The sequence below is a fragment of the Loxodonta africana genome, chromosome 3 (assembly GCF_030014295.1).
Source record: "Loxodonta africana isolate mLoxAfr1 chromosome 3, mLoxAfr1.hap2, whole genome shotgun sequence".
Classification (NCBI taxonomy): domain Eukaryota; kingdom Metazoa; phylum Chordata; class Mammalia; order Proboscidea; family Elephantidae; genus Loxodonta; species Loxodonta africana.
In genome coordinates this window covers 62,814,517-62,842,140 of record NC_087344.1, presented here as the reverse complement: position 1 = coordinate 62,842,140, position 27,624 = coordinate 62,814,517, and the positions used below count along the sequence as shown (strand labels likewise).

The following is a 27,624-nucleotide window of genomic DNA, read 5'->3' as shown; positions in this document are numbered from 1 at the left end:
CAAACACTAACATGCCACTTATTATATGCCAAGCACTAGCCTAACAGCTCCCTGGTTTTTCCCAGGACCCCTGTGAGGTGAGGTCTGCTATTACCTCCATTTCACATATGAGGAAACTGAGGCACAGAAAGGTGAAATAACTTGCCCAAGGCCATAAAGCTAGGAAGAGGCCTACAAACCAGGCAGTCTGGGTCCAGACATGATGCTCCTAATCACTAGGTTATTCTGAATGGATGACTGAGAGGCATAGAATGCCCCGTCCCTGTCAGAGCCCTGACCCAGGAAAAGGAGAAGCAGAGACTGGATGAGGCAGCTTAGCCCTAGGGGCATCAGACAATAAACAATGAACTGAGAAATACATAATTCCAGATAATTCCAGACTGCCACAAAGGAGACAAACTGTGTGCTGAGACCAAGAATAAGGGAATGAGGGCTCTCTTGAATTTAACTGTGTCCCCCCCAACATACCTGTTAGAATCCTAACCCCTATGGGAATAAGGTTTTCTTTGTTATGTTAATGGGGCCATATCAGTGTAGCGTGTGTCTTAAACCTGATCACTTCTGAGTTATAAGGAACAGCATAGAGCAGGACAGAGACAAGGAAGCACAAACGGGGGAGGACAGATGCCAGGTGACCTTCACCAAGAAACAGGAATGCTGGAAGAGACAAGGATCTTTCCCCAGAGCCCACAGAGAACGAGCCTTTCCTTGGAGCTGATGCCCTGAATTCAGACTTCTACCTTCTAAACTATGAGAAAATAAATTTATGTTCCTTAAAGCCACCCACTTGTGGTATTTCTGTTACAGCAGCACTAGGTAACAGGTTCTTTAGATGGGGTAGCCAGAGAAGGCTTTACTGAGGAGGTGGCACTTCAGGTGAAGGACAGAAAGGAGCCACTACTGTGAAGAGCAAAGAAAAAGAGGGAACAGCACGTGAGAAGGCCCGAAGGCAAAAACTCAATGTACTCTAGGAACTGAAAATGATTCCAAGGGGGCTGAAGAGGAAGATGGTCCCAAATGAGAATGGAGAGGTGGGTAGCGGCCAGTTATGTAGGGTCTAGGAAGCCACAGCAAGGAGCTCAGATTTTATTATTTTTTCTAATGCTTTATTTTTATTATTCCAAGCAAATAGGAAATAAGCCACTGGAGAGCTTTAAGCAAGGGACTAAAGTGATCTAATTTATACTTTCAAAAGCAGAAGCAATTTTGTTCTTCCATTTGGCTATTCATTGATTCTTAAATTTATTCGCTCATTCTTTAATTCATACCTTCAATTATTTATTCTTTCATTCGGCTTTCACTTGTTGACCTGTGAATTCCTTTGTTCTTTAAATGATTGGTGCTTTCCTATGCCCAGAGAGCCTGCTGTTGTGTGCCAAGCCCTGTCTGGGCACCAGGGGCACTGCCAAGAGCCAGATCCAGTCCTGGCCCTTGAGGAAAACACATCCCCCCACACCCATGCCCCAGGAACTACTAGAGCACCAGGCAGAAGGTACTGAGTGCTCTGTTGGGGATGGGGGCAGCAATCAGGGAGGGCCTCCTGAGGAAGTGCCTGGGAGCCGGGCCTAGAAGGATGACACAGTGAGCTTACTGGCTGCACAGGTATGCTATATCTCTTTCACCATCTCTCTAGCTGCTAATGGACATAATAGCTATTAATGGACGTGAAGTAAAGTGTGTGCTTTATGGGGAGATGATTGCCCTCTGGAGAAACCCAGAGCTCTATCTTACTGGGGATGTTCTTTGTCACCAGTAAATCTAGAATAGCCTCAACGTGTTGCCATCTATCTGGTCGTTTCTGACTCATTGAGACCCTATAGGACAGAGTAGAACTGCCCCATGAGGTTTCCAAGGAGCGGCTGGTGGATTCGAACTACTGACCATTTGGTTAGCAGCCAAGCTCTTAACCACTGAGCCACCAGGACTCAACCGGGGCAAAAAATGATGTCCATTGCCTGCAGGCGGCCCTCCACTTGTATTATCACCTTTTAACTTTTATTACCCTCCCCTCCACCACACACACTTTAATTGCCCCCTCCCTACCTGCTCTCTGTAACTGCTATCTGGTACACAGACATGGCTGGCCGATTAGTATTTAACCCTGGGAGAGAGGAACTGAGGCATTCTCCTCCCGAGATGTGAACTGGGGCACGGCTGAATGTGATCTAATCCTGTAGACAGGAGCCTAACTTCAGGGAAACTAGGCTGATGATGACGTGTGCCATTCTACTCATCCCTGTCCTGTTTATTCTGTAAGTCATAAAGGCCTGTTGAGCAAGCCATTAGAACTGTCTGATCTGTGCTCTGCTCTAAATAGTCTTTCACTAAGAACATGTGAGAATAATGACACTGCAGAGCAGAATCACTGCAGGTTCCCCAAAAGGTCTCTTTTACCTGTGTGTTCCGTAAGGTTGCAGGTGACAGGCAATGAGAAATATTAGTTTGTTAATTGAATGTGTGGACCAAAGGCCAGGCAGGAGATACTTGGTGGTGGAGATGATGCTGCCCCAGCCACGGTGAGACCACCCTTCTGAAGCCCCTGTACCTCCACTGGTACCCCTGTCTTCCTCTCTGCTCCTCCTCCATTTTCCTAAGTGAAAAGCAGTCTTGCCTGCATCTCATGGCTCTCTACCACCCCACAGACACTGGTATACATCTGAATCCCCCTCCCTGCCACACATAGAGGCCCTGCTCAGGCATAGGAACACCTGAGTCTGCATAACACATCCCAGTTGTTGGTTCCAAAAATGCAGTCATCGTTTTCATTGCTGTTATGGACCGAATTGTGTCCCCCCAAAAAATGTGTGTCAACTTGGCTAGGCCATGATACCCAGTAATGTGTGATCGTCCACCATTTTGTCATCTGATGTGATTTTCCTATGTGCTATAAATCATACCTCTATGATGTCAGTGAGGTGCGATTATCGGCAGTTATGTTAATGAGGCAGGACTCAAATCTACAAGATTAGATTGTGTTTTAAATCAGTCTCTTTTGAGATATAAAAACGAAGCTGAGAAGAGAGACATGGGGACCTCATTACCACCAAGCAAGAAGAGCCAGGAGCACATCTCCTTTGGACCTGGGGTCCCTGTGCTGAAGAGCTCCTAGACCAGGGGAAGATGATGACAAGGACATTTCCCCAGAGCTGAGAGAGACAGAAAGCCTAAGTCACCAAGAATCAGTACTTGAGGAAAATTCTCATGGGTGGTGACTGGATGTAACCAAATAGTCTGAACAGAAAGCTTGAGCTTTAGCTTGGTATATCCATAGCAATGGACAGCAAGAATAGCAGCAGTATCTCAAAAATAAAATAAGCTAATAGACGGTAACCTTCATAAGGACTAGTTGGTTAAACTAAGTGGTATGAATGAGGTTTTTCCAGGTGGTTCAAACATAGCTTGGGTCATAAATAATCACAAAACAGAAATGATGACTCTTTCAGGCCCCAGATCTTGGCTGAGGCCTTTATAAAGCAGGGCATCAGAAAGGCTCACTCACTGAAGCGGTTCTGGCAGAAGCACGTCCTGGAAGTGGTGATGGGTCAACCTGTGCCCCATCTACTTCCTTCAGAATGGCCAGACCAGCTGCCCAGAGAAATAGTACAGCTGACCGGAAACATGGTCTTTATGGCTCCTTCCCCTATGTAATCATAGTATCTAAATCACACATTTCCAGAAGGTTCAATTCAAAGAGTTTAAAATCAACCAACTAGTCATCAAGAAGACACCTTGTGGGATCTGAAATCGAGTTAACGGAAAAGAGGTGAACTTCACAGACATTTTGTACTTCTCTAAAGAAACAAAATTCAGCCCTGGTAAGTCCATATGGGGTCTACTCCCATATTCACCACTGTCTGGGAGGGAAAACCACGAAAGAGGGGTTTCCCAAATGGAGATGATTCCAAGGATTTTAGGGAAGAGAATGTCAGGTGGTCTCACTCCAGGATGCCCGGGCCTGGAGGAACAGGAAAATGGTTGGTCCCAAGACTCTGTTGGGAAGCAGCCCACTGCACCAACCTGGACGGGGCACCCTGGATATTAGGACAAAGCAGTTCATAAGAGGAAACATTGCTGAGAAAGAGAGAGGAGAGCGAGGAATAAAAACATGCATTTAGACAGGCTTACAAGAAAAACATTTAAATGCATCTCATTGTTTTCTGATCCGGCGTCTACACTGCTCTGTCTTTCTCAATGCTAAGGAAGGACAATTATCCCTCACAGACAGGGCAACACTGCCTTCGCTCCACCTTGTCTCTGCTCTGCCTCCCGAGACCGACTCCTGCCCTGCCTGGTGCAGGCTAGAAGAACAGATCACAGTGAAAAGCGTCCAGCTGTTGACGTCTTAGAACTAGTGTGGGGAAGCTATTTTGGCAACTGCAGAATTCAATTGCTATCAAATCTGGTTATAAGTTATTGTCTTTTAATGATGAGATTTGATGTATAAACAAAAATCAGGAATACTTGGTTATAGCTATCAAGTGGCGGGTGTAGCACCCACAGGAGGTTTGCAGACAGCCACAGACTAGTTCCAAGGCACACCTTAAAATGTCCTCCTGTCTCAGGAACTGCGTGTACATTTTAAGCAGAAGCATGTGCACACACATTCCAACTTGGCTTACCTGTCTCCTTTGGTTGTGATTGACTCAAACTTGGACTTTTTCTTTGGGATTTCATTTTGGATTGAAGATGTAAAAAGTGTTTTCTGGCTTTGAAAGACAAAAATAGAAAGGCACACGTTAGAAATCAAGGAATAATAAAAGATCACAATAGAAGTCTGTCAAATGGAACCAATGTAAGAGGGCAGTTCTTCTATGGAGGAGCTAATTATTCTTGATTATTAAAATCCGACAAGGTGTTGATTTTATAAGTCCTGGATGTCTGAGTTGCTAGTTTCCATAGGACAAGGAACAAAAAATAATTCTTTGTCTTAACTAAATACTATTTTTAATACTTTAATACTTAATATTTCATTAATAACTATGAGAACAGAGTCAATAAAAATCCAGTAAGCAATATAATCTTACAGTTTAAAAAGTACTATGACATTCATCGTCTCACATGAATCTTGTAATTCTGTAAGCAATAAACAAGGTATTATGTAGATTTCAGGTGGACGTATTTGAAGTCCTAGTCTAGTTCTTCATTGTTCTGTGAACCTATTGATATCTGAGTCCCACAAGACTAAAAATGAGTTTTATCCTCAATAAGTTCATCCCCTAAAACTGATCCTGAAACAAAAGCTAAAAGCCTATCCATGAGCTGCAACCCTTTCAACTCTGATGGATGTCCAGCTGCCAAATCCAAAGGATGCTCTAGACCTTTTCTTACTTGACCTCTCTTTAATACTGATGTCACTGACCACATCATCCTTCTTGAAACTTTCTGCTCACTTGGTCATCCTACTTTTGTAACTGCTGCTTCTTAGTCTCCGTCCACCCCTTAAAATATTGAGTGCTTCTAGAGTTGTGCTCTAAGCCCCCAGCCTAAGTTATATCATTCAAGACCATGTTTTTAACAACTCCTGGTGGTATAGTGGTTAAGAGTTCAGCTGCTAACCAAAAGGTCAGCAGTTCAAATCTACCAGGTGCTCTGTGGACCCTATGGGGCCATTCTACTCTGTCCTATAGGGTCACTATGAGTCGAAATCAACTCAAAGGGAATGGGTTTGGTTTTTTTTTAGTTTGTCATAGTAATTAGAAATGGTGTTTCCCAGATCACCTGCGTCAGAATCATCTGTGATACTTATAAAACAATGCACATTCCTGAACTCTATCCTAGAGTGTACTGAACTCTGGGGTGGGGTTCCAGGAATCTGCATTTTTAAATAATCTCTACTCCCCGTGATTCTTATGTGCTATCAATGGCCCATGTTCTGATGACCCCATCCATTCTCTTGCTCCTGCCCATCTCTCTCTTCTGAGTTCTAGGCTAAATCCCTACAAAACAATTCTTCCTGGTGCTGCCAACTCAATTTTTCAAAATTGAACTTCTTCTCATCTGCCCTTCCTATATTCTCTCTCAGTTAAGGATCTACCCATTGACCCAAGTAAGAAACCTGGGAATTATCCTTGACTCACCCAGCTCTAGCCCATCTATCTGTTCACCAAATAATCTAAGTTTCTCGTAACTCTCCCTCCAAAATATCTTCCTGAATCTGCCTTTTCTCATTTTCATCTTCACTGTCATTGCCTCAGTTGAGGTTCTCATTTCAACATCTCTTACCCAGACTCTTACAAAAGCTTCTTAATTACCCCCCAGGCCCTTTTTCCTCCAGTGCATCCTCCGCACTAGTCAGGGTAAATTTTTTTTTAATGCAGATTTGCTCCTTCTCCTACACAGGTCCCCCCAGTGACTTCCCACTGACACTCCTTACCTGGTCTGCAGGACCCCATTTCCTGCCATTCTCTAGCTCTCAACCATAAGCTCCAGCAACACCCAAGGACTTGCAGCTCTCCAGGGTTCTGTGTGGGCTCGAGCCCACCCCCCACCCCAGCCCAGTGCCTTGGTAACCGCTCTTCCTTCAGGCTATGATGCCTCTGCCCCATTCCTTATCTGATGATTCTGACTCGTCCTAAGATCCACTTCCAACATCAGCCCTTCTCCAAGCTTCCCCTGCCTGACTTCCCAAGGCAGTTAATTACTACTGCCTCTAACGCCTGTATCTTGACATATTTCCACTGTGGTGCTCACGACATTACACTGCAATGATGTGATTCCAGGTCTGTCCTCCCCATTAGGCTGCAGGCTTCTGGAGAGAACGTTACTGTTTTACTCACCTATGCATTCCCAGCAAAGTCCCTAGACAGGGGTACTTAAAACATTTCCGGAATGAACAAACGAAATCATAATGGTGATAAAAAAATTAAAATGTATAGAATGCTTCCTATATGCCAGGTATCAAACTAATCACTAAGCACGTACTATGTAATTTATCTTCATAACAACTGTATTAGGTAATGCTGTTATATCACTCATTTTACAGTTAAGAAAACTTGTCTAAGATCACACACAGAGAATTTGACAGAGCCAGGGTTCAATCCAGAGCTAGAACTCTTAACAACACTGCAGACACTCTGTAACGAAGCTTAAAACAAACAGCGAAAGGACATCTTTTTGACTGGATCCCACAAGGACAAGCCTAGTACATCTATCAACCTTCCTGGCCAAATAAGCAAAAAAAAAGCTTTTGTCCCTCAGAAAGGGAAATGTCCAATCTTCTAGGGAGATAACCCACTCAAAAAAAAAAAAAATCCGTTTCTACCAAGTCAATTCCGACTCATAGCAACCCTACAGGATAGGGTAGAACTGCCCCATAGGGTTTCCAAGGAGCGGCTGGTGGATTCCAATTGCTGACATTTTGGTTCATACCTGTCGTTCTTAACCACTGTGCCACCAGGGCTCCAACTTACTCCAGGGGTAAGGAAAACACTACATGTAAAAAGTGGAATTAGTTCCATAAACCTTTCAGACACAATACAAATTCACTAGTCTCTCTGGCCCTTTAAAAGATACATAAACTCATAAATATGGCAAATTCCCCCTATAGACTAGCAGCTAGAGAGAAAAGAATAGGAAAATGTATACAAAATGGCATTTTGCACTCCTGATTGTGAGAGTAGTACATCCGACCTGTCACACCTCTAGTCCTGTCTCATGCATCTTGGGGTTACCTGTTGTAATGGCCGTCACCACTCAGTCAACTGCACTGCTCCTTCTCCTGGTGGCCGGAACGGAAAGAGCTGCTCAGGTGCTTCCTCTGCTCTTTGGTCTTCTGAAGAATTCATTTATACGAAAGTGTGCACAGCCAACACAGCAGGTTCCCATCTACCCGAAGACCAGGAGAGAAAGACATAGAGGAGGGAATGTAGTGCAATGGCTAAGCATGAGGGCGCTGGGAGCCAGAGCCCCTGGACTGAGTACCAGTTCTGCCACTGACAAGCTCTGCTACCTTAGGTAAGTCACTTGAACTCCCTCAGGCTCAGTTTCCTCACCTGTAAAATGAGGGATAATAGTAGTACCTACCTCCAAGGGCTGTTGCAAGGATTTTGTGACATAATGTCAGTAAAGCAATCAGCAGGGTGCCAGGAACATAAAGGTTGCTTAATAAATATCAGCTGCTGTCCCACTTTAGCAACGGGCTGCTGGGGTCTTAAACGCTAGCAAGTGTCCATCTAAGATGCATCAATTGGTCTCAACCCACCTGGAGCAAAGAAGAATGAAGAACACCAAAGACACAAGGTAAATATGAGCTCAAGAGACAGAAAAGGCCACATAAACCAGAGACTATATTAGCCTAAGACCAGAAAAATTAGATGGCGCCTGGCTACGACTGATGACTTCCCTGACAAGCAACACAACAGAGAATCCCTGGTTGAGCAAGAGAACAGTGGGATGCAGACCTCAAGTTCTCATAAGAAGACCAGACTTAATGGTCTGACTGAGACTAGAGGGACCCTGGAGGTCATGGTCGCGGACCTTCCATTAGCCCAAAACTGGAACCATTCTCGAATCCAACTCTTCAGACAGGGACTGGAATGGACTATAAGACAGAAAATGATACTGGTGATGAGTGAGCTTCTTGGCTCAAGTAGACACATGAGACTTTGTGGGTAGCTCCTGTCTGAGGGGAGATGAGAAGGCAGAGGGGGAGAGGAGCTGGTTGAACGGACACGGGGAATACAGGGTAGAGAGGAGGAATGTGCTGTCTCATTAGGGTGAGAGAAGCTGGGAGTACACAGCAAGGTGTATATAAGTTTTATATGAGAGACTGACTTGATTTGTAAATTTTGACTTAAAGCACAACAAATAAAAAATAAATTAATATATATATATATATCAGCTGCTAATTTTATGTATCTTTTTGTTTTGTTTTCCTCTGACTTAGCAAACACAGACCAGAGTAAAATTCCCACAAGAATTTCAAAAGATACAAACATCTCCATGGTGCTCATTATGGAAAACTCAGCAAGGAAAAGAGAAGACCAAAGAGGAAATGTAAAATCTATACTTCAGTGTTAATACCTTGTAAATGGTTCACAAAGGGTATGCTGGATACTTTTTCTCAGGTGGAAAAGATGCCCTCAAAGAAAGACTTATCTACGGGTGAGTAGCTACCAGGGACCCAGACCTGGTGGTGGTCTACCATGGCCCTTTGTTGAATCAGAAAAAGTCTACTTCTTTGGGCAGAGGCAGCTCTGCACCAGGGACCAGGATACAAGGCTAGGAAACCAGAGTGCAGATTCCACAACTCTCTGAAGCCGGAATACCTTTGTGCAAAACCATTTGTAGGGACAGCTAGAGCTGGAGGTGAGGCAGCAGGCCTGGCTGGAATTACTCCAGTTGGGGAATGAGTATGCTGGTATTTTATAGAATGTTATAGTTTTCATTTATTCCTGAAATTAGATCTTATGCCCCATCTTGAATGTGGGTAGGTAATGTCATGATTTAGCTAAGTGTTTTTATCTTGTCAGCAAAAGCCACTTTGCCTCCCACCCCCGATCCCAGCAGCAAGTCCATAAGTCTGAGTCAGTTCACTTCTTTTCAAGTCTACTGCCTCCAACCCAGTGAAGCCACCCTCATAACTCACTATTGCAACAGCCTCCCAAATGATCTGTCCAGTCCACTCTTGGCCCACTGCCACACAATCACCAAAGAGGAATTCCTAAAGGTAAATCTGATGATGTCCCACCTCCCCTAAAACCTAACCTAAGGGTTTCTCATACTATCCAGTGTGAAATCCAAATTTTTTACCATGGTCTACAATGACTTCGGCAATCCTGCTGCAAAGGACCTCTTAAACTGTTAAAAAACACAGATGTCATCTTGAAGACTAAGGTGCCCCTGACCCACGCCATGGCATTTTCAATCACATCATATGCATGTGAAAGCTAGACGATGAATAGGGAAAACAGAAGAATTGACGCCTTTGAGTTGTGGTGTTGGTGAAGAATATTGAAGATACCATATATTGCCAAAAGAATGAACAAGTCTGTTTTGGAAGAAGTACAAACAGAACGCTCCTTAGAAGCAAGGATGGCAAGACTACGTCTTACATATTCTGGACACGTTGTCAGGAGGGATCAGTCCTGGAGAAGGGCATCATGCTTGGTAAAGTACAGGGTCAGCAGAAAAGAGGAAGACCCTCAAGATGGATCAGTACAGTGGCTGCAGCAATGGATTCAAGCATAACAACAACTGTGAGCATGGAACAAGATGGGGCACCTAACAATGACAACAACACTGACTCGGAGCCCTGGTGGTACAGTGGTTAAGCACCTGGCTGCTGACCAAAAGGTTGACAGTTACAGCTCTTCAGACAAAGATTAGACTGGACTGTAAGACACAAAATGATACCCGCGAGGAGTGTGCTTCTTGGCTCAAGTAGACACATGAGACTATGTGGGCAGCTCCTGTCTGGAGGCGAGATGAGAATGCAGAGGGGGACAGGAGCTGGTTGAATAGACATGGGAAATACAGGGTGGAGAGGCGGAATCTGCTGTCACATTGTAGGGAAAGCAACTGGGGTCACATAACAATGTGTGTATAAGCTTTTGTATCAGAAACTGCCTTGAGTTGTAAATGTTCACTTAAAGCATAATAAAAAAAGAAAAAAAAATAGGAGACATTCTAATCAGAATAAAGGTCCATCTTTTAAATTTAATAAGTTGATATTGCTGAAAATTAAAAAAAAAAAAAAAAAGGTTGGCAGTTCAAATCCACCAGCTGCCCCTTGGAAACCCTATGAGGCAGTTCTGCTCTGTTCCGTAAAGTTGCTATGAGTCAGAATTGGCTTGATGGCAATGGGTTTGTTTGGTTTTTGGTATGCTGACTTACACACGTATCCCCTACCTGCTTCTATAACCTCTCTTCCCCTTGTCCACTCTTCCTTCTGTTTTTTTCATCTGGTAAGCTCACTCCCACCTCAAGAGTCTTTTCACAGCCGGCCCCTCTTCCTAGAATCTTTGCCCCCCAGAGCTTCCCACAGCTACTACCTTCTCATCATTCTAGTTTCAGCACAAATGTTATTGCCTCAGAGGTCCTCCTGATTGCCCAGTCTAAACCAGTCTCCCCAGTTACTCTTTTAAAGATCTTTAAATCTACTCATGTTGTTGTTGTTAGCTACCATCAAGTTGCCGACTCATGGGGACCCCACATGTTAAGAGTAGAACTGCTCCGCAGGGTTTTCTTGATTGCAATCTTTACAGAAGCAGAGCTCTGGATGGGTTCAAACCACCAACCTCGAGGTTAGCAAACAATAGCAAACTGCTTGGGCCACCCAGCTCCTCTCCCCAGTCACTCTTTATTATATAATCTCTTTTCTCTATGGAAACTCTGGTGGCATAGTGGTTAAGAGCTATGGCTGCTAACCAAAAGGACAGCAGTTCCAGTCCACCAGGCGCTCTTTGGAAACCCTGTGGGGCAGTTCTACCCTGTATAATAGGGTTGCTATGAGTCAGAATCAACTTGATGGCAATGGGGTGTTTTTTTTTCCTACCACTTACATCGAAAACCTGTGTTCATTTATTTATTTCCCTGTTTGTTCTTATCCATTTCGCTCCCAATTACACAAATACAACCTCTGTCAGAGGAAAGTCTTGTCTGTCTAGTTCATTAGTGCGTTTGTAATACCTAACAGTGCCTGGTTCAGAACAGGATTTAATTGTTAATGAACATATATATGTACTTTGAGGCCAGGCTTCAATCTGGTTCATTTCACAGTTCTGAAATACAGCCCGAAGACCTGATTTTAAAACACTACAGAAGGCCTTGCCGAGGAAAAATCTTTCACTGAAGGAGTTTGAAAACAAGGTAATTCCATTTAAAAAAAAGCATTATACATAAAAATCACACACAGGACCACGGTGCCCTTTACTTTAGATCTCTTCCACACCTCACCTGTCAAGACATAAACTTTAAAAATACAAGGTTACCCTCTGAGAACAAAACTATTGAAAACAATCCTAGCTAGCACTGATTGAGTACTTTTCATGTATCAGATTCTATTCTAAGGGCTTCACATGTAACTCTACCTTCAGAACCTTCTGCTCATCCCCATTTACAGATGAGGAAACTGAGGCACTCACAGATGAACTTGCCCAAAGTCACACAGCTAATAAGTGACAGAACCAAGATTTCAACCCAGGCATTCTGAGTCCAGATCATCCATTATTAATCCCGAAGCTTAGCCAGCCTCTCCTAAAATTTATCAACATTTGATTGAGGATATGCAAATATAGCCAAACCCTTAAAACAGAATTGTAACTAAGAAAACAGAAAATGAATTCTAGTGTAACCACATCAATAAAAATTAACTACTGTATGCTGAGCAAATAATATGAGAAGCTGGACTATTAGGAAGAAGAACCGGGCATCAGGATTGGAGGAAGACTCATTAACAACCTGTTATGCAGATGACACAACCTTGCTTGCTGAAAGTGAAGAGGACTGGAAGCACTAACTGATGAAGATCAAAGGCCACAGCCTTCAGTATGGATCACACCTCAACATAAAGAAAACAAAAATCCTCACAACTGGACCAATAAGCAACATCATGATAAACGGAGAAAAGATTGAGGTTGTCGAGGATTTCATTTTACTTGGATCCACAATCAACACCCACAGAAGAAGCAGTCAAGAAATCAAAAGACGTGTTGCATTGAGCAAGAAATCTCTTTAAAGTGTTAAAAAGCAAAGTTGTCACCTAAGCCATGGTATTTTCAATCGCCTCATATGCATGGGGAAAACTGGACAATGAATAAGGAAGACCGAAGAAGAATTGATGACTTTGATTTGTGATGCCGGCAAAGAATATTGAATATACCACGGACTGCCAAAATGATAAATAAATCTGTCTTGGAAGAAGTATAACCAGAATGCTCCTTGGAAGCAAGGATGGCGAGACTGCATCTCACATACTTTGGACCTGTTGTCAGGAGGGATCAGTCTCAGGAGGAGGACATCACACTTGGTAAAGAACAGGGTTAGCGAAAAAGAAGACGACCCTCAATAAGATGGATTGACACAGTGGCTCCAACAATGGGCTCAAGCATAGCAACAATTGTGAGGGTGGCACAGGACCAGGCAGTGTTTCGTTCTGTTGTGCACAGGGTCCCTATGAGTCAGCACTGACTTGACAGCACCTAACGACAACAACATTCCAATTAACAGTAATACAGGTATACATTTGATTTGTGTATTGATATCCTTTATGTGCATATGAGCCAGGCTCAAAATTAAGTGTTTTATATACTTACCTCAATTAAATCTCCCCCATGTCCCTGTGAAACAGATACTATTATTCCCATTGGAAAGAGGAAAGCCATACAAAACAAGATGAAGTAACTTGCCCAGGATCACTGAGCTTGCCCCAGGAATGGGAAGGGATTCAGGTGTGTGGGATTGCAAAGTCTGTGTGTGCTCCAGCTACTATTGTCTGCTATCTCTTGATTACTAATTCAGCTTCTCCAGTATCTTGACTCAGGGAAGAGGTGTCCTGGTTGGCAGGCAGGGGTATTCTGGTCACTGAAATTTATATCCTCTCATTGTAAATTAATGAATTTGGCAAGAGTCAGTTCTCAAGAGCCTAAGCATCTCTGGCCACTGACAAAAGAGTTTCAGAACTGCATTATTTTATTCAACAAATATTTACTGAGCACCTACTATGTGCCAGACCACTGGAAAGATAGCAGAGAGCAAGACGGACAAACAGCTCACATTTTAGTGAGGCGGACGAACATGTAAACAAACAAAATAATTTCTCATAGTGTTACATGCTGTGAAGGAAATGAAGCAGGGTGATGTGATAGTGTCACTGAGGTGGTTAGTCAAAGAAGGTCTGTGTGAGCAGGTGGCATCTGAGCTGAGACCTGACGTAAGGAGCCGGTCGTGAAATTCTGGAAAAAGGTATTATCAAGCAATGGGAAGCCAGTGCAAATGCAGGAACAAGACTGTCATGTCTGAAGGACTGAAAAAAGCCCTGTGTGACAGGAACAAGGTGAGACACGGGAATTATGACAGCAGGCTGAGAGCGAGGCACGTAACAATATTAAAATGCAACTGATTAGAGATTTTAGGTAGAAAAAGCCTATTAACATCTTTCATGGTCAACAACTGTACTTCTCCTGCTGATACTCATTCCTGCAGAAGGTGCACTTCATGACAGGGTGTGCAATCTGACGTTCCTGAAATGAAATGAGGATACAATTTTAAAAGGTAGATGGAAGCAGCCTTCAGGAGGCAAAAGACCTGGGTCTAGTCCTAGCATAGCCACTGTGTTTTGAGTGAGGCACTTAAATGTTCTGGGCCTTATCTTTATCCTCTGTAATAGTGACACTGCCCTGCTCATCATGCAGCATTAATGTGGGTGTTAAAAAAGAATTTGTGTGCAAGAACTAGATGGTGCCTGGCTACCAATGACCGCCCTAATAGGGAACACAACAGAGTCCCTAACCAAGCAGGAGAAAAGTAGGAGGCAGAACTCAAATTCTAGTAAAAAGACCAGACTCAATGGTCTGACTGAGACTGGAGGGACCCCAGAGGTCACGGCCCTAGGACTCTCTGTTAGCCCAAAACTAAAGCCATTCCCAAAGCCAACTCTTCAGATAAAGATTACGAGACATAAAACAATACTCATGAGGAGTATGCTTCTTAGCTTAAGTAGATACATGAGACTAAACAGGCAGCTCTTGTCCAGAGGTGGGATGAGAAGGCAGAAATGGACAGGAGTTGGTTGAATAGACACAGGAAATGAGGGGCGGAAAGGAGTATGCTGTCACATTATAGGGAGAGCAATTAGGGTCACATAACAATGTGTGTATAAATTTTTGTATGAGAAACTAACTTCAACTGTAAACTTTCACTAAAAGCATAATAAAAAAAAGAAAAAGGAATTTATGTGGAACTAGTCATAAACTGTAAAGCAAATATATGCTTGAATAAGCCCCAGACTGAGAATCTGAAGCCCTGGAGCCCAGTCCCAGGTTAGGCAACTGTGATTCTGAGCACGTTCACCTGTGAAATCAAAGTGCTAAAATAATTACTATTTACATATATAAAACTTCCTTAAAATTAAATATGCACATAAATTATATATATATATACATATATATTTTTTTAGGCCATAACAAGGCACTCAAGCACTTGAGTTCTCTCACATCTAGTAAGCAAATAATGGCAAAAGGAAGGTCACAGCTATCTGAAGCAAGAGTGAAAATTATGAGTTATCCACGTGAGACACAAACTCGGGATTCAATAGGAGTACCTCAACATCACTCTCCAGCCGGTTTGGTGACTTTTCACTGTCACCTCGCAGCACCTCTATTCACTTAAACAGGAAAAGTGGAATGAAAACCGACTTAATGGAAAAAGACAACTTGGACTTTCAGGGGTAAAAAACAATCAGCAGCTGGTTATGGGGAGATTTAAGACCATCAACCTGATAATGAAAAAATCATGATTTTGCTTCATGTGCTTAATTGTGGGGCTTTTGTATACAAGCCTTGCTGTGGCCCCAAGGTAATCCTCAGCATGTTTTCTTCTTTTCAAAATGTATGACTGAGAGCTGGACATAACTAGCGCCATGATGAACCTGTAAGTTTTTCTCCTTCCTCTGCCTGCCTCCTCCTGCACATATCTCTGTTAATAGGCTGTTTTGACCTAATGTTAATGACCTCGTTCTTTGTTCTAATTTGATGCAAATAAGTTTTTTTGTTCCATCAGACCACCTGTGACTTACAACCCCTTCTCCCCACCACGGCCCAGGTGTCTGATTTGTAGCTCTTTAGTCTGTGTCGGAATCGACTCGACGTCACTGGGTCTGGACTGGGTTTAGTCTGCTAGTCTTTTGTCACTATCTTGTCATGAATAACTCCTCCGGCCAGGCCATCTGCGGACTACAAAGACATTTCTAACCCTCTCAAGACTCTATACAAGCTCTAATGTGAAGCTGCTCTCTGGGACTCCATAGAGACAGCCTGTGCTGCTGCTGGGTCCCCGGTGATGCATACATCTCCTTAACAAACTTTCTCACTCTTTTCTGACATGGGAGTATATTTCATTGGCTCCACTGCTCCAGGGCACGGACCCTAATAAGATAACACTGCCACCACCTCCTACTCCACCACTGGCTGCAGGGTGCCCGTGAGGCTCCCGACTTCGAGACGGTCCCCCGAGGCAGCACCCAACTCTGGAGTTCAGTCGCAGGAGGGGCAAGGGGAGGGTCCTTCAGCCTTTAACGAGGGAGACTGCGGCGGAGGGGAAGCCCAAAAAGGTCCCCGGCACGGCTGGTCACCGACAGACAGGGGACCCGCTGTCCCCTACACCGACCTCACGGGGCCCGAGAAAAATCCCCCACGGTTGCTAAGCACCAAGACACGCCGGCCGCGGGGGCCTGGACCCGGCCCGGGGCTCCCCCACGTGCCCCTAGCCGACGGGCGCGGCTCCTCAGCTAGGCAGGCCTGCCACACCCAGCCCGGGGGAACCGCCGGGAGTTCCCGCAGAACCGAGAGCTCCGAGCTGCGCCTGCGGCTTCCCCCGTTCCCGGCCGCCGCCCCAGCCCGCGCACCTTGCACAGCTGCTGCCCCTGAGACAGCGCCTCGAAGGGGAAGCGCTGGTGGCACTTGGTGCAGGCGTAGAGCGCCGCCATGTCCGGCCCGGGTCCTGCTCACCGCCCCGCCGGCGGCCCGCCGCTTGATCTGACAGTCTGAGGCACAATCTGGCGGCGGCAGCGGCGACGGGCTGCGGGCTGCGGGCTGCGGGCTGCGGGCTGCGACAGGCGGGCAGGCACGGTCGGACCGATCAGGGTGGGCGCGGTGCCGGCGGAAGCCGGTTCACTGGTTCATTCCGACGCCAATCAAGCGGAAAAAGGGCGGAACACGGAGCTTTTGAGGACTCTGATTCGGTCTGGATTGGAGGACGCCACTTGTGACGCGCGCGGCCGCGATTATGTAAAGCGCAGTCACGCGGGGGCGCCGCCTGGAGCGGCGGTCTCCAGACCCGGAGCTCGGGAGCGCAGGGGCTCCGCCCACTCGGCTCTGCGTTCCCGCCCTCGCTCCGCCTCTCTCCGGCCGCGGGCGCACCCGCAGCTCTCGCGACACCTCCGTGGAGTTGTGATGTTTAGGTTTCCATGGAGCTGCCCTCTGGGAGTGGGAGGGGCGCTATCTGACCGAGGGCGGTGCAATGTTGAACCGGAACTCCGCCGCCACATCGAGCTTGAAGAGGGTAGAGGGCTCGTGAGGAGCCCTTTCATCACGGGGTCAGGAGGGGCCCGGCCCCCCCATCCGAAGGAGAAGAGGAAACCATGAGGGGAGACCTAGAGGCGTCCGCTCTCTCTGAGACCCCTAAAAGAGGGGGAACTCTAGGGCCGATGATCTCCGAAGAGATAGGGGGAGCCCCAGAGAAAGCACCTTTATGCTGCGGAAAGGGGGTACTAGAGAGATGACAGTCTCCCAGGAAGGAGAGACCCCATGTTAAGTCGAGGCCCTTCATCCCTAAAAGTCCCCCTGGGGTGCTTTGCAGTTACCCTGAGGCCCGCTCCCCACCGGGTTTCTCCGGTTGCACCTACCACCCCACCCCCACCCCGCTTCCCTCACAGGACAACCACCTGGAGTTTCCCGGCAGGGTCTGGCCCCCCGGAAAGCAAGCTGCACTCTCTTGGCTCTTCTGTGCCTCCTTGCCTCCCAGCTTGGCGCCTAAAGGGTGGGCCCAGGGAATTACAGACTTTTTATTCTTGAGGCTTTGACAAAACTTCCTGCAATGCTGACCTTTCCAAGTTGCTGCCCTGTAGCTGCTCTTGGGCTTAGATTACTTTTGGCTCTGCCAAATGCCTCTACGGTACTGTTACCCGATTAGGGTCCATCCCCTGGAGCAGTCGAGCCAATGAAACATACTCCAAGTCGGAAAGAGTGAGAAAGTTTGTTAAGGAGATGCATACATCACCGGGGACCCGGCAGCAACACAGGCTGTCTCTATGGAGTCCCAAAGAGCAGTTTTACATTAGAGCTTATATAGAAACAAGGGTTACAGGTGTCTTTGTAGTCCCCTGCCAGACATTCCTTTTTTAGACTAAAGACATATGTATCTGATACCTGGGCTCCAATTTTTCTGTGGGGGTTGTATGCCACAGGTAGTCCAGACAGAGCAAAAGGTTATTTGCATCAGTTTTAAAACTACAAAGTCATCAACATTTGGTCAAAACAAAGTCATTAATAGAGGTATGTGAAGGAGGCAGGCAGAGGAAGAACAACTTATAGATTTATCATGGCCTTAGTTATGTTAAGCTCTCAGTTGCCCATTTTGAAATAAAAACATGCTGGGGAGTATTCTGGGTCACAGTACTAATTGCAGTTTTAGCTCAGTGTGAGCTTTTTACAGTTGAGGGATCACTTATGGCTTCTTAGTCCCTGTCTCAACAATATTTACTGTCTTTGAAACTCAAATCCGGCTTCCTCCTTGTGGGTGCCCCCAAAGATGTGTATTCATCACAGATTGAGACTGGAGTCAGAAAACAAAGGTTTAAATCACTGTTCCACATCTACTAAATATGTTGCAGAGGAGTCCCTTGGTGGCACAGTTAAGTGCTGGACTACTCGTCAAAAAATTAGCAGTTTGAACCCACCTAGAGGCACCTCAGAAGAAAGGCCTGACAATCTCTTCCCAAAAGGTTACAGCTTTGAAACACCTATGGAGCAGTTCTATACTACACACATGGGTTCACCATGAGTCGGAATTGACTCTAGGACAACTAACAACACCACCTATCACTGAACTTCTCAGAACCTCACTTTCCTCAGTACATGGAACAAAACAGTACATGGAACCTGTTAGTTAATTTCTTCTAGGGTGATGCTGGTACCAAGCTGGTGCCCTGGGTCATGTAAGCACAACCTCCCTTCTACACACACACACACACACACACACACACACATAGGCCTCTCTGTCTCCCTGCTGCCTCCAGTTCTGATCTCCACTGTAGTACTTACCAGTTTTGTAATGGTATATTTACCTTTTTTTAATCCATCAGATGATGGCATGAGGGAAGGGAAGGACCAAATCTGGGTCATCTCTGTATCCCCTGCACTCAGCGCAGAACTAATTGATTCATTCAATTCAACAAATTTTTATTGAGTATTATGTACTAGACTCTGGTAGTCACTGGGAATACACTGGCATATAAAACAGACATGATCCCTGCCCTTGTAAAGCCAACAGTACAGATGAAAAGACAGCCAAAACATAAGGACCATAAATTAAAAGATACACGGCAGGGGTAGACAACAATGCTGGGACAGGGAAGACGGTAGGGTGAGTTACTTTGGTAGAGAAGGTCAAGAAAAAAACCCTCGGGATGTCAAGACCTGAAGGTCAAGAAAGACTTAGACATGTGAATTAGCCAAGAATGTTCTGGGCAGAAGGAAAGGTGAAGACCTTGAGATGGAATAGAGTTTGGCATGTTCAAAAACCTGAGAGAAGGCCAGTATGGTTTGGGACGAGTGGACAGGTTGCCAGGGACTGGCAGGGGCCAGAGTAATACAGCCTGTAGACCCTGATTTGGATGTGCGTTGTTTTTTGTTTTTTCTCCAAAGTACAGTGTATAGTGTACAATGGGAAAGAAACCACTGGCAGTTTTTAAGCAAGCAAGAGACCTGATTGGATGTATATTTTTTAATTTTTTTTTTTGTTTGTTTCTATTAAGAGAATGGAAACCCTGGTTGCGTAGTGGTTAAGTGCTACGGTTACTAACCAAAGGGTCGGCAGTTCAAATCCACCAGGCTCTCTTTGGAAACTCTATGGGGTAGTTCTACTCTGTTCTATAGGGTCGCTATGAGTCGGAATTGACTCGATGGCACTGGGTTTGGTTTGGCTTATTAGGAGAATAGACTGCGAGGGTCAGAGTAAAAGCAGAGAGGTCAATGAGGAGGCTTTTACAGTCATCTGAGGCAAGAGGTGAAGTCCCTGGATGATGCAAATATTCAACAGTCTTGCCTGCTAACTGAAAGGTTTGAGGTTCAAGTCTACCTTGAAGCACCTTGGAAGAAAGGTCTGGCAATCTAATTCTGAAAAATCAACCACTGAAAACCCTATGGAGCACAGTTCTACTCTGACAAACATGAAATTGCCATGAGTTGGAATTGACTCCACACAACTGGTGGTAAACACAAGAGGTGATGGCAGCTTGAGCTTCAAAAGTTGCAATGGAGAGAGGTGGACAGGCATACTTTGGTCAACAGGACTTGGGATGGATTGGATTTGGGAGGCGGTGAGGGAAAGGAAGAATTTATGGTCAATGTGCCGTAATTATTCTGGATGGAATTATCATTTCCAGTGACAAGTCTAGAAGGACAAGTTTCAGAGGCAAACCAAGAGTTTTATTTTTGACCTGTTAAGTTCTACGTGCCTGTGGGACATCCAGTGGGAGGCATGCAGGCAGAGGGCTCTATTTTGTATATCTATATACTGGTTTAGATTAGAGGTCTAGGATGAAGACAGAGTTTAGGAGGGATTATCAGCATACATGTGGTGCTTAATGGCCTGAGACTGGATAATAGATATTACCTTGGAAGCCTAGAGAGAGAAGACAGAAATGCCCCTTCCTGAGTCAAGAGAAACTCCATCCAACAGTCAGACATCCAGCCAAGAAGAAGGTGCCTACAAAGGAGTATGAGCAAGAGAAGGCAGGGAGAAGAGTGGTTTCACAGAAGCCAAGAGAAGAAAATGCTCTGAGCAGGAGAGACTAGTCAACAGTGTCATCAGATACTAGGAGACTAAAATGAGGACAGTGGCTGATGTTTCCTGAACTGACCTTGAGCACACATCTCTGTTTGCTGAATGTCTACCTTGTCAAAACTTGTCCCTTTTTCTCTGATCAAGTCTTCCTCTGTGTATCTTTGGCAGCAGCACTTGGGTGTACCCCTAAGGGAGCAGTAGAAGAACAGAATATTTATAGTGATATTGTTCATAATAGCTAAAGAAAAGAGGAAAAAAAAATTACTCATTGACAGAATAATGGATAAGTTATGCTGCAAACAGGGTATCATGGAATTCCAGACAGGGAACACTCAGCTTCAACTGGGCCAGCTCTTTCAGCTTGTAATTTGCTTGCTTCCTTATTCATTATCTCCAGAAAATCTTCACTTAGAGGAGGATGATATACGTAGGTCCAAGACGGAAGAGGGAAAGTTGATAAAGATTATAACTGGCTTGTGTTGCAGGAATGAATTCCTCGGTCCACAAGCGTAGGGGAATAAAACTTAAAAAAAAAAAAGGAGCTTTTCAGCCAGAACCGCCGTGTTGCAGTAATTCGCCAAAATGATGGACACAAAGGGAAAGAGAAGCGGCACCTGCTATATGGTCTCTAGGCCTTTTAGAAAACATGGAGTTGTTCCTTTGGCCGCATACATATGAATCTACAAGAAGGGTGATATTGTAGACATCAAGGGAATGGGCACTTTTCAAAAAGGAATGCCCCACAACTGTTACTGTGGCAAAACTGGAAGAGTCTACAATGTTACCCAGCATGCTGTTGGCATTATGGCATTATTGTGAACAAACAAGTTTAAGGGCAAGATTCTTACTAAGAGAATTAACATGCGTACTGAGCACATTAAGCACTCTAAGAGCCGAGATAGCGTCCTGAATCATGTGAAGGAAAATGATTAGAAAAAGAAAGAAGCCAAAAAGAAAAGTACCTGGGTTTAACTGAAGTGCCAGCCTGCTCCATCCAGAGAAGCACATTTTGTGAGAACCAATGGAAAGGAACCTGAGCTGCTGGAACCTATTCCCTATGAATTCATGGCATAACAGGTATAAAATAAAGATGCCTGTGATGTAAAAAAAAAAAAAAGGAATTTAATTTCTACTTTATTCTATAAATATGCACTGAATGTCTAGTAAATATCAGGGACAATCCAAGTCCCTGGAAATACAGCCATGACTATGACCAAGTCCCTGCCTTCATGGAGCTTCCATTCTAGAAGACTGGTGATATACATCAAATAAATGCATAATTTCAAGTGATGCTAAGTGCTCAGACAAAAAATAAAGCAGGGAAAAGGGATGCAGAATGATGGGAAAGGTTTTTTTTTTTTAGTGGAATAATCAGGGAAGAGGAGGTGACATAAGAACAGGCATCTAAATGAAATGAAGGAGTCAACCATGTGAAAATCTGGGGAAGAGTATTCCAATGGAGGGAACAGCAAATGCAGAGGGCCTGAGACTGGAAGAGCTGGACATGACTAACAAGACCAGTGTGGCTGGACTGCAGGATGAAGGGCAGAATGGTAGGAGATAGGTCAAAGAGGAAACTGGCGGCCAAATCTTCTAGGACTTTATGGGCCATGGTAAGAAGTTTGGATTTTGTTCTGATGGTGATGGGAAGTCGTTTGAGGGTATTGAGCTGGAGAGTGCTAGGATCTTAGTCACATTTTAAAAGATCACTCTAGCTGCTGTACGGAAAATAGTAAGATAAGAATGAAAGCAGGGAGATGCTTTCATTAGATGGCCAGAGGTGATAGTGACTGGGACTAGGTTGGTAGAGGTAGAGATTGTGAAAGGTGATCAAATTTGGGAGAAGTTTTGAGACTAGATCTTACATGACCAGCTAAGGAATTGGACGGTGGTATGAGCAAAAGAGAGCAATCAAAAAGGAGCCCGAGGTTTTTAGCTTGAGCAATCGAGTGAACAGTGATGACACAAATGGAAAGAGTAGAGGAGGAGTAGATCTGTAAGGGAAAAGCAAGGCTTCTGTATGGCCATGATAATTTTGAGGTGACTGTGAGTTGAGTAGGCAGTTAAATACAAGTCCCTGGGTGGTACATATGGTTAAGCTCTCGGCTACTAACTACAAGGTTGGCAGTTCAAATTCGCTCAGAGGCATCTTGGAAAAAAGGCCTGGTGAACCGCTTCGGAAAGATCACAGCCACTGAAAACTCTGTGGAGTTCAGTTATACTCTGAAACACATGGGGTTGTCATGAGTCCGAATCACCTCAATGGCAACTGTTTTTAGTGCGTAGTGGCAGCTAGGGCTAGGGGTATAATTTGGAAATTATGAATATGTAGATGGAATTTAAAACCATGAAGTCACGTGGGGAATGAGTGAAGAAAGAGAATTTCTCCTTGGAGGTTGGGAGCCAAGGGTGAGACGAACAAGGGAGGGGTTGGTAATCTAGCAAATGAGACTGAAAATGTACAGTCAGTTGAGTCTCAGAAGCCAAAGGAAGAAAGGGCTTCAAGAAAGAAGTGATCAACTGTGTCAAAGGCTGCTAACACATCAAGTAGAGTAAATGAGACTTGAGCTTTGGCAGGATGGATATCTTTGGTGACTGTCTTAATTATCTAGTGCTGCTATAACAGAAATGCCACAAATGCGTGGCTTTAACAAACAGGAATTTATTTTCTCACAGTTTAGGAGGCTAGAAGTCCGAATTCAGGGTGCCAGCTCTAGGGGAAGGCTTTGTCTCTGTTGGCTCTGGAGGAAGGTCCCTGTCTCTTCAGGTTCTACTTCCTAGTTTCTTGGAGATCTCCGTGTGTCTTGGCATCATCTTAACCCATCTCTGCTTGCTTGTTTGATCTCTTTTATATCCCAAAAGAGATTGACTCAAGATATACCCTACACTAATCCTCCCTATTACCATAACAAAGACAACCCATTCCCTAATAGGATTATATCCACAGGCATAGAAGTTAGAATTTACAACACATATTTTGGGGGGACATAAGACAATCCACAACATTCCACCCTTGGCTCCCCAAAATTCATATCCTTGCCACATGCAAAACACATTAACCCTATCACATCATTCCGAAAGTCTTAAATCAACTCCAAGTCCAGAATCTCATAATCTGAATCGTTTAAATCAAATATAGGTGAGACTTTAGGTCTATTCCATCCTGGGGCAAAATTCCTCTTCATCTGTCAATCTGTTAAATCTAGAAACGAGTTATCTGTTTCCAAAGTACAATGGTGGAACAGGCACAAGGCAGAATTTCCATTACGTATGGGAGAAATTGGAGGGAAAAATGGATAATAGGCATCAAGCAAGTCCAAAATCCAGCAGAACAAATTACATTAGCTCGCAAGGCTTGAAAATAATCCTCTCTTCTCTGAGACCGTCTGGGAAACAGCTCAGTCCTCCAAAATTTTAGTGTTGTCCATGCCCTCTAGATTCTGGGTGATGGCTTCTTGGCCCTGGCCTTCAGCTCTGCCTTCCATGCCCTCTGGGATGGCAACTCTGCTCCTTCAGGTTTAGTAAGCCCCATTCTCCTAGACCATCTGAGTGGCAACCCCAGCCCCTCAACCCCAGCAGAGCCCATTCTTCTGCTCTTTGGGCATGAAAGCCCTGCCCTCTCAGCATGGGGCAGTAGGCCCATCCCCCTGGCACACCTTAACGCCAGCCCCATACTCTGGAACCAAGTTGGCGAAGACCTGACTCTTTGAAGCCTGGAAGGCTGTGGCCCCACCCTTTGAGATCCGGAAGACCATCTCCACCCTTTGAAACTAAGAAGGGCCCGCCCGTTTCCTGTGCTCCTTCAAGTAGCTCTGCTGATCTCCAAGCTGCTCCAGGGATGGTCCTTTTCTTTTCTTGGAGGACAACAAATATAGCTCCTTTGGCCTGTTCTTGCCTGTAGAATTTCAAGAGGCAGACAACATTCTTTCCCTTTGTTCTTTCTCTGTCCTCTTCAGTCTAAGCTGATGGATTTTCTGCTGTGGTAGCTGATTAGATCCATCTGTAACAGCCTTAATCTCTTTAACAAGAAATTGTGTAGCCTTGTCCTTGCTGAATATTCTAAGACAAGTGTCCTTAGTTTGTACAACAGAATTTTCCAAATCTTTAAGTTCTCTTTTCATGTTGCACAGTTCATTTTTAAATTCATCTCTTTCCTTATGCATTTTACTATAAGTGGCAAGAAGAAATCTAGCAGCCCTGTAAGATCTTTTTGTGTGTGTGTGTGTGCTTTAGATGAAGGTTTACAGAGCAAATTAGTTTCTCATTAAACAATTAATACACATATTTTTTGTACCATTGCGTGCAACCCCATGATGTGATCAAGTCTATTCTGACTCATAGTGACCCTAGAGAGCAGAGTAGAACTGCCCCATAAAGTTTCCAAGGTTGTAATCTTTAGGGAAGCAGAGTGCCACATCTTTCTCCTGCAGAGCAGCTGGTGGGTTTGAATCATGGACCTTCAAGGGCTCCTTATCTTGCTCAGAAATCTCATCAGCCAGATATCCAAGTTCATCATTTACAAGTTCTACCTTCCTCCAAACATTTGAACTTAATTCAGACAAGTTCTTTGCCACTACGTAAAAAGAGTTACCTACCCTCCATTGTCCAGTCATATGTTTATCATTTCTTTTAAAGCCTTACCAGAAGCACATTTAATGCCCACATTTGTGGAGCAACATTCTGTTGCTGGCACCATATGTATTCTCTAAGACAATAGAGAATTTCTCTATAACTCTCCTCACTTCCATCTGAGCCTCCACCAGAATTGCTTTTGACATCCATAATTCTATCAACAGTCTCTTCAAGGAATCTAGGCTTTTACTATTAGGCACCTTAAAAGTCTTCCAGTCCACCCATTACCCAATTCCAAAATCACTTCCACATTTTATGTGTCTGTTAGAGCAGCACCTCTATGGAGAGTGCTTTTAGAGGAACACAATTTTAAGAATGAGTTTTCTGAATTGGTTCTCAAGTCTGACTAACCTTAAAGGTCCTGGTGACTCTGTCTCCAGCAGTAAAGAGGGCACTGCTAATCCATGGTGTGAGGTGGCAATAGAAATACACAAAATATGACTACCAATGGACCTTGTGAAAGGCAAGGCTCTGGGTGATTGCATCTTTGATACTTTTCTACAATTTTGTCAGAATGAGAAGTATAAGGAAATGGTTGGTTGGTCCTGCTTTTGCCAGACAAAGTGATGAAAGAAAGTCACAGAGTCACAGGTAAAGAATAGCATAAAAGACCTGAAAGTTGCCACTGGTGCCGTGAAAGAAAGCAACATTTTTTGTAGTAACAGAGCTAATATTGCTGAAAACCAAATCCCAAATCTTATTGTAACAGTGGCTGAATTACAACACCAATTCTCAGCCTTGAGTGAGGGCATTAACTGGGAAGAAATGGGATCCTGAAACTTGGGATGGAGACATGGGCAGATAATCAGGAAGCTGGGGACACTGAGCCCCTAAATTCCATTGAATCACTCCTGCCAAAAGAAATACCCCTCTTACTCTCATCTGAAAAGATTGCTCCATCTTTTTCTCCTAAGGCACCCTCCCCTGAAAAAAACATTTTCCCTTTGACCTCCATCTGATGAGATTAACCCATCTATGTCTGAAGAGCCTTTGTCTGAGATAACACCTCATTCAGCATCTGGGGCACTGCCTAGGCATCACCTTAGGCAGATGTTTTAAGAGACATTGCTGAATGTCCCCAGGACACACCTGCACCACTTTTTTTTTTTTTTTTTGCTGCTAGACCTATAAATAGACTGAAGTCCTAGCATGCCCCAAGAAATGAAGTACAAAGTGTGACACAGCCAGAGGTATGTTACACTCCAAAAGAACTGCTTGATTTTTCCAATATATACAAACAGAAACCTGGGGAATATGTGTGGGAATGGCTATTAAGCGTATGGGATAGTGGTGTAAGGAACACAAAGTTTAATCCTTCTGAGTTTATTAATATGGGCCCACTAAGCACAGATTCTTCATTCAGTGTTTGAGCTGGAGAGGTTAGAAAAGGATCTAATAGCTTATTTGGTTGGTTCACTGAAGCATGGGTACACAGCCGGCTACACTAAATCAAGTTGAAGTGCTAGACCTGCCTTGGTATACTGTAGAAGATATCCAAAGGCATAGGGAAACTGGAATGTTAGAGTAGATTTATCAGGTTAGGCCCACAGACCCACACATGGAGTGCCCACAATGGTGAGGAACAAATTTGTGAAGGGAGCCCCGGTATTCTTGAAGACTCCTGTGACTGCTATTTTATATAAGTTAGATTTGACAGTAGGAGCTGAATTAAGACACCTAATTACAATGGCCCTGGTGGTGTAGTGGTTAAGAGCTCAGCTGCTAACCAAAAGGATGGCAGTTTAAATCTACCAGCTGCTCCTTGGAAACCCTATAGAGCAGTTCTACTCTGTTCTATAGGGTTGCTATGAGTTGGATGCAACTTGATGGCAATGTTTTTTGTTTTTTTAGATTTAACCACAATGGGGCTGATTGGACGCTGGGGTGGTAGAGGCCAAGTGGAGGCTTTTCATCACCGAAGACAATGTGGGTGCAGTTATCATAATGGACAGCAGAGCCAAGGCAGTAATCAGAGTAGTCTGACCCATATGGACTTATGGCATTGGCTGCTTAGTCATGGTGTTCCTAAGAGTGAAATACACCCTCTTCTCACTTATTGACATAGTTAGGTTCCGAAGACCAGGTCATCATGCGAAATCAACATTATGCAAAAATGGAGAATGACAACATCAGATCACAAAATGCAATATGACTGCATCATTACATAACTGCCAAATTACATCATTACATAACTTCTAAACCACTGAGAATCATGGCCCAGTGGAGTTGACACATAACCTTAACCATCACAGTCAGCATTATTCTTGCTTC

At 44.5% G+C, this 27,624-nt stretch overlaps 1 long non-coding RNA gene and 1 pseudogene across 15 annotated transcripts in view; one reads left to right on the top strand and one right to left on the bottom strand.

Annotated features, from left to right (window-relative positions):
• Nucleotides 1–16,491, bottom strand: part of LOC135230714 (uncharacterized) — a 45,500-nt gene extending 29,009 nt beyond the window's left edge. For 3 of the 15 annotated variants that reach the window (XR_010321348.1, XR_010321347.1, XR_010321346.1), the window contains exons 1-3: nucleotides 8,023–16,432; nucleotides 7,671–7,824; nucleotides 4,620–4,706 (exon numbers count right to left, since the gene is read on the bottom strand). This is a non-coding gene — a long non-coding RNA (uncharacterized LOC135230714). Of the gene's footprint in view, nucleotides 1–4,619; nucleotides 4,707–7,670; nucleotides 7,825–8,022 lie in introns of all 15 variants that reach the window. The other 12 variants (XR_010321334.1, XR_010321339.1, XR_010321336.1 and 9 more) reach the window with 10 other exon arrangements.
• A 267-nt stretch (nucleotides 16,492–16,758) lies between these two features.
• Nucleotides 16,759–26,442, top strand: LOC111752055 (large ribosomal subunit protein eL21-like; annotated as a pseudogene).
• Nucleotides 26,443–27,624: the final 1,182 nt, after the last annotated feature.